At 46.9% G+C, this 7,857-nt stretch overlaps 1 non-coding gene across 1 annotated transcript; it reads left to right on the forward strand.

Annotated features, from left to right (window-relative positions):
- Positions 1 to 861: 861 nt before the first annotated feature.
- Positions 862 to 934, forward strand: trnar-ucu (transfer RNA arginine (anticodon UCU)). Its single transcript has one exon. It is a non-coding gene; the product is annotated as a tRNA-Arg (tRNA).
- The last annotated feature ends 6,923 nt before the right edge of the window (positions 935 to 7,857 follow it).

Below are 7,857 nucleotides of genomic sequence, written 5' to 3' on the forward strand. Positions count from 1 at the left end.
AAAGGCTCTTCCCACTAGTTGATGGCACAAGGACCAGGGGACACAGATTGAAGGAATTGGGCAAGAGATACAGGGGGGATGTGAGACAAAACTTTTTTACACAGTGAATGGTGATGACCTGGAACTCGCTGCCGACGGAAGTGGCGGAAGTGGAGACACTCAATGTTTTCAAGGGGAGACTGGATAGGCACTTGAGGGAAATAAACTTGCAGGGCTATGGGAATAAAGCGGGGAATGGGACTGACTGGATTGCTCTAAAGAGAGACGGCACGGACTGGATGGGCTGAATGGCCTCCCTCTGTGCCGTTATGACTCGATGACTCTACAACTCTATTCATGAAGCCCAGGATCCCGTAAGCTTTTTTAACTGCTTTCTCAACCTGCCCTGCCACCTTCAATGATTTGTGTACATACACCCCTAGTTCTCTCTGTTCATGCACCCACTTTAGGATTGTACCCTTTAGTTTATATTTCCTCTCTTCATTCCTTCTACCAAAATGTATCAGTTTTCTGCGTTAAATTTCATTTGTCACGTGGCCGCCCATTCCACCAGCCTGTCTATGTCCTCTTGAAGTCTCTCACTATCCTCCTCACTGTTCACTGCACTTCCAAGTTTTGTAATTGTGTCCTGTACAAACTTTACTCTGGCTGTACAGTGTGGGTTTGATTGATTACCTACCGTAGTATTCGGGCCACATGGGAAGAATGGGGTGAATCGATTCATTAGCCACCCAAAATTGTGCATTTTAAATCCTAATCAAAGATTTTCTGTGTGCTGTGAGAATAATTTGCCCTGTAAATAATGATTTGGCGGTCACAAACTGACCCTTAAGTCTCATGATTTTCATTGCTTTCTGTGCAACCCCAGTGGCCTAATGGATAAGGCACTGGCCTTCTAAGTCAGGGATTGTGGGTTCGAGTCCCATCTGGGGTGATATATTTTTAAAATTGGCACTATGATATAGCCGTCAAGGCCCAGAATGTCAATGCAGCCGTCCAGAATAAACTCGTAGATGGTCAGGGCAGTGTTCGCAAGTTGATAGACATTCTGAAGGGATTTGGGAGGGTGGAGTAACCGAGAGGTACGCTGGAGATATTTCTGTGGAAATGTGGAGAAGTGTTGTGTGGCAGAAAGCACTGGTGAAGTTGGAGGCCACCATAAGATCCAGAAATGGACGTCGGCCCAAGAGAGTGAATTTCTGGTCAGGACCCAAACAGCAGCAAAATAAACCAGTGGGGCAGTCACAGACTCAGCAGGTAACAGCAGCGATGGGGGATGGGCTGTAAACTGGACAAAGTTACCTTCAAACTGCAGCAACTGAATAGAAGATCAGAGTCACAGCAGCTGAGTCTTACAGTGTATTCCAGTGGAGTAGCGTAGTATTGATGGCAGAGAAGGCCAGGTATTGGGAATCAAATTTGAGCAAAGTTCCAGGGCTCTCTGGTGAAAACAAAAAGTGGGCAGGGTCGGGGAATGGACAGTGGGCACGGTATCTCCCTAAACATCGCTGCCTCTCTCTCCTCCTTTAAATGTTCCTTAAAACCTACCTCTTTGACCAAGGATTAGGGCACCTGTCCTAATATCTCCTTATGTGGATTGATATCAAATTTTGTTTGATAATCGCTCCTGTGAAGCACCTTGGGACATTTTACAATGCTAAAGGCGCTATATAAATGCAAGTAATTTTTGTAGGTGGCTCTGGTATGGCGCGAGCAGTGACAGATATGATGGGTGAAATTAACTCCCATCTCTGCTGAACTTTTGAAAACTCTGAAAATGTGAGGCAGATGTCACATTTCGGAGCGGTCAATTGCCCTCAGGCGGGTTACATTGCGTATTCAGCCCCAGTGGCCTAATGGATAAAGCACTGGCCTTCTAAGCCAGGGATTTGTGGGTTCGAGTTCCATCTGGGATGATGTATTTTTAATGATTGACACAACGGCGGTTTAGGCGGGGCAAGTGGTGGAAGGTGCTGCCAGGCGGGGAGGCTGCATTAAGGAGGATTGTATTATCACCTGTAGCCAAGATTCCATCAAGGCCGTAAGGTCAATGCAATCATCCACAATAAGGAGGGAGAGAGAAGACAGGCCAGTTAGCCTGACATCAGTCATCGGGAAAATGTTGGAAACAATTTTGAGGAAATGGTGACAATGCACTCAGAAAATCATATGATTAGGAATTTGTGAAATGGAAATTGTGTTTAACAAATTTATTGGAGCATTTTGAGGATGTAACTAGCAGGGTAGATACATGGGAACCAGTGGATGTCGAATATTTGGATTTCCAAAAGGCATTCAATAAGGTGCTACGTAAAAGACTTTTAAAAATTTGTTCCTGGGATGTGGGCGTCGCTGGCAAGGCCAGCATTTATTGCCCATCCCTAGTTGCCCTTGAGAAGGTGGTGGTGAGCCGCCTTCTTGAACCGCTGCAGTCTGTGTGGTGAAGGCAGTCCCACAGTGCTGTTAGGGAGGGAGTTCCAGGATTTTGACCCAGCGATGATGAAGGAACGGCGATATATTTCCAAGTCAGGATGGTGTATAACTTGGAGGGGAACTTGCAGGTGATGGTGCTCCCATGCGCCTGCTGCCCTTGTCCTTCTAGGTGGTAGAGATCGCGATTTTGGGAGGTGCTGCCGAAGAAGCCTTGGCGAGTTGCTGCAGTGCATCTTGTAGATGGTACACACTGCAGCCACAGTACGCCGGTGGTGGAGGGAGTGCATATTTAAGATGGTGGCTGGGGTGCCGATCAAGCGGGCTGCTTTGTCCTGGGTGGCGTTGAGCTTCTTGAGTGTTGTTGGAGCTGTTCTCGTCCAGGCAAGTGCCGAGTATTCCATCGCACTCCCTGACTTGTGCCTTGTAGATGGTGGAAAGGCTTTGGGGAGTCAGGAGGTGAGACACTCGCCGCAGAATTCGGCGATGGTAATGCTGTTGAATATCAAGGGGCGGTTGTTAGACTCTCGTAAGTTGGAGATAGTCGAGAATCAGAGGGCACCGATTTAAGCTGATTGGCAAAAGAACCAAAGGCGACGTAAGAAAAAACTTTTTTACGCAGTGAATGGTTAAGATCTGGAATGCGCTGCCTGAAAGGGTGGTGGAGGCAGACTCAATCTTATCTTTCAAAAGGGAGTTGGATAAGTATCTGAAGGAAAAAAAATTCCAGGGCTGCAGGGAAATGGCAGGGGAGTGGGACCAGCTGAGAGCCGGCAATGGCTCGACGGGCCGAATGGCCTTCTTTCGTGCTGTAACCATTCTATGATGCTATGATAGTCATTGCCTGTTACTGTGCCTGGCGGGAATGTTACTTGCCGCTTATCAGCCCAAGCCTGACTGTCATCCAGGTCTTGCTGTATGCGGACATGGACTGCCTCATTATCTGAGGAGTTGTGAATGGAACTGAACACTGTGCAATCATCAGCGAACATCCCCACTTCTGACCTTATGATGGAGGGAAGGTAATTGATGAAGCAGCTGCAGATGGTTGGACCTAGGACACTGCCCTGAGGAACTCCTGCAGCGATGTCCTGGGGCTGAGATGATTGACCTCCAACAACCACAACGCTACGCAAGATAAGGTATCCTGGGGTTGGGGTAATATATTAGCATGGACAGAGGAGTGGCTAATAGACAGAAAACAGAGAGTACGGAGAACGGGTCATTTTCCGGTTGGCAGGCTGTAACTAGTGGGGTGCTTGGGCCTCAGCTATTTACAATCTATATTAATGACTTAGATGAAGGGGCCGAGGACAATGTATCCAGATTTGCTGACGATACAAAGCTAGGTGGAAAAGTAAGCTGTGAGGAGGACACAAAGAGCCTGCAAAGGGATCTAGACAGGTTAAGTGAGTGGGCAATAAGGTGGCAAATAGAGAATAATGTGAGGAAAGGTGAGGTTATTCACTTTGTTAGGAAGAATAGAAAAGCAGAATATTTTTTAAATGGTAAGAAACTATTAAATGTTGATGTTCAGAGAGATTTAGGTGTCCTCGTACAGGAAACACAGACAGTTAGCATGCAGGTACAGCAAGCAATTAGGAAGGGAAATGGCATTTTGGCCTTTATTGCAAGGGTGTTGGTGCACAAGAGTAAGGAAGTCTTGCTACAATTGTACAGGGCTTTGGTGAGACCACACCTAGAGTACTGTGCACAATTTTGGTCTCCTTATCTAAGGAAGGATATACTTGCCTTAGAGGCGGTGCAACGAAGGTTCACTAGATTTATTCCTGGGATGAGAGGGCTGTCCTATGATGAGAGATTGTGTAGAATGGGCCTATACTCTCTGGAGTTTAGAAGAATGAGAGGTGATCTCATTGAAACACACAAGATTCTGAGGGGAATTGACAGGGTAGCTGCTGAGAGGTTGTTTCCCCTGGCTGGAGAGTCTAGAACCAGGGGTCACAATCTCAGGATAAGGGGTTGGGCATTTAAGACTGAGATGAGGAGGAATTTCTTCACTCAGAGGGTTGTGAATGTTTGGAATTCTCTGCCCCGAAGGATGCTGAGTCGTGGACTATATTTGTTAGATCCGTGTGTTAATGGAGACACGGAATGCAGGAGTTGATTTAACAAGTGTTTACTGAAGAAAGTCTGGAGGTGAACGAACAACACAAGACGCTACACAGGCTTATATACCCGAGTGGTCACTACTGGTACTACAGTATACAGGGGCTTCAAAAACATAGTTCCTCTTAAAGGTACATACACTACAATTCCTCCCCTTTTAGATAAATAGTACATAACATTTTAAGTAATCATTAAATAACATTTTTACAAGAACAATAATATACACATTTGCTGAAGTTAATCCATTACAAATTCAGTCTCTCTGGAGGCTTCCTGACTCGGTCCGGATAACGCCTCGGTGGTGTAGTAGGTTCTTTTGGCAAGGTCGATTCGGCTTCAATGCCAGTGTCGGGTTCATCTGGTTCCAGTATCACCGGATCGGTGGTAGATACAATGGGTGTCTCTGCTTCATCACTAGGCGTATAGAGTTGTGGTGTAGGTTGTCCTTTTTCAGATGACTCTATGATCTGGTCAGCATGGCGCCTTATTATGCTTTCTCCAATGTCCACGGTTTACATCAGCGGTCCTAGTCGTGTGCAAATAGTTCCAGGCTGCCATTTCTCGGTACGGTAGTCCCGGGCCAAAACTGGTTGACCTATCTGGAAGGTTCTAGTTGGCCTTTCATTCATGCTTTGAAATTGCCGGTTCTCTACGTCCCTTCTGACGTTTGACTTGAGCAAATCCAGCCGGCCTTTTAGGCTTCTATTGAAAAACATCATGGCGGGGGTTTGGTTTGCAACCACATGTGTTGCATTCCTGTACGCAAACAAGAAGCTATCTACCTTATGTTGTTGATTTATGTCTTCATTACCCATGGCCTTTATGGCCTTCTTGAAGGTCTGGACAAACCTTTCAGCCAATCCATTGGTGGCGGGATGGTATGGGGCGGACGTGTAGTGCTTAACCCCATTGTTTTTTAAGAACTTCCTGAATTCTTCGGATACAAATTGCGGTCCATTATCAGAACAGATCTGTTCAGGCAGCCCATTCCTGGCAAATATGGTCCTTAATACTGTGATGGTTTTTTCCGTGGTGGTGGAGGACATCTTTATTACCTCCGGCCACTTGGAGTGTGCATCCACCGCGATTAAGAACATTGAGTCCATAAATGGACCAGCAAAGTCAATATGTACCCTTTGCCATGGAGATGAGGGCCACTCCCATGGATGTAGAGGGGCTTGTGGTGGGGCGTTTTGGACCTTCTGGCACCCTAGACAGCTCTTGGTCATTTCTTCGATGTCTCCATCGATACCTGGCCACCACACAAACGCTCTGGCTAAGTTCTTCATTTTCACTCCACCCAGATGCCCCTCGTGAAGCTCCTTTAGCACTCTATCCTTGAGTTTGGGTGGACTCACCACTCTGGATCCACACATCAAGGTTCCTCGGCACACTGACAGCTGTTCTCTTCTTTGCGAGAATGCTGGCAACAGTGGTTCGCCATGTGCTGGCCATCACTTCACCGTTAAATCGTAGACTCGTGAGAGAGTCGGGTCATTTCGCGTTTCCTTTTCAATGGTAGAATTTGTCACCAGTAGACATTCGACTATGGTTGAGTGGAACATCTCCACTGGGTCCACTGTAGGCGCCTCTTCCACCGTTGGCCACGGTAGGCGCGATAACCCGTCAGCATTCCCACGCTGTTTTGATCCTTTGTATTCTATGTCATATTGGTGTGCCCCTAGGAAAAGGGACCACCTCTGTAGCCTTTGCGCTGTCATAATGGGAACGCCCTTTTTAGGGTTGAATATGGAGACGAGGGGTTGATGGTCAGTCAACAAGGTAAATTTTTGTCCGTGTAGGTAATGGTTGAATTTCTTCACCCCCCCACACCAGGCTGAGTGCCTCCCTGTCGATCTGGGCATAGTTACGCTTAGCTGAGTTCAATGAGCGTGACGCAAAAGCTATCGGCCGCTCCGAGCCATCAGGGAATCTATGCGATAATACCGCTCCCACGCCATAAGGAGATGCATCGCACACCAGTCTGATTGGCAGTGATGGGTTGTAATGAGCCAACACTTCCCTGGACGTGATCAAGCCTTTGCATTTATGGAAGGCACGTTTACAGTCTTCGCTCCATTTCCAAACTACTCCCATTTGTAGCAGTGCGTTAAGCGGGTGCAGAACCGTCGTCAAGTTTGGTAAAAATTTATGCTAGTAATTTACTAATCCCAGGAACGACCTTAATTGTGAGACATTTTCAAGCGCTGGGGCCTTTACGACCGCTTCAATTTTTTCAGGTGACTTATGCAACCCTTCTTCGTTAATGACATGGCCACAATATGATATTTGTTTCTGGAAAAATTCGCACTTGGGGCAATTTGCTCGTAGGCCCCGTTCTCTCAGCCTTGTGAGCACCTGCTCCAAGTTGGCAAGGTGCTCGTTGTCATTTTCTCCTGTTACAAGGATGTCGTCCAGATAGCATTGAGTCCCCGGAATCCCTTGCAGGACTTGCTCCATAGCTCTTTGCCAGATAGCCGGAGTTGATGCCACTCCAAAACCCAGTCGATTGTACTGGTACAGGCCTTTGTGTGTGTTTATCGTGAGATACTTTTTAGAGGCCTCCTCAACCTCCATCTGTAGATATGCCTGTGCTAAGTCAATTTTGGTGAAACGTTTCCCTCCGGATAGTGAGGCGAAAATATCTTCTATCCTCGGAAGAGGATACTGTACCGTGTGAAGAACCGGATTTACAGTCACCTTGAAGTCCCCACAGATGCGAACTTTTCTCTGTTCTTCAGATTTATCATTATTCAACGTTTTCTTCATGACCGGGACAATGGGTGTTGCCCACTCGCTCCAATCTACCTTGGATAACACGCCTGCTTTTTCCAAATTCTCCAGCTCTGCCTCGACGGCTGGACGAATTGCGTATGGCACCGGGCTTGCCTTTAAAAACTTGGGAATTGCCGCATCTTCCACTTTTATTGAGGCGGTGGCGCCTTTCAGGGTTCCTAGTTCCTGTTGAAACACTTCTTTGGCGTTAGCCAAGATTTCTTTTAATCGTCCAGGTATGACATCATCATCGTTTTTTTTTACTGGTCACCGTCAGTGCCTGAAGGGAGTGCCAGTCTAAACTTATCTTTCTGATCCATTCACGTCCCAACAACGGTGGACCACCATCTTGCAGAGCGTATAAATACAACTTCTGTAATTCCTTGCCGTTGTATACAACAGGCACCCTTATTTTCCCTCTGGGGTATGCTTTCTGCCCTGTATATGTCTTCAAGACAATGGATGTGTCTTTCAAAGGTATATGCGGAAATAGCCGCTCGTAATCCCGTCGACTCATGGCGG

The sequence above is a fragment of the Somniosus microcephalus genome, chromosome 28 (genome assembly GCF_052327205.1).
Source record: "Somniosus microcephalus isolate GS21.2 chromosome 28, FLI_Smic_1.0, whole genome shotgun sequence".
NCBI classification, from domain to species: Eukaryota; Metazoa; Chordata; class Chondrichthyes; order Squaliformes; family Somniosidae; genus Somniosus; species Somniosus microcephalus.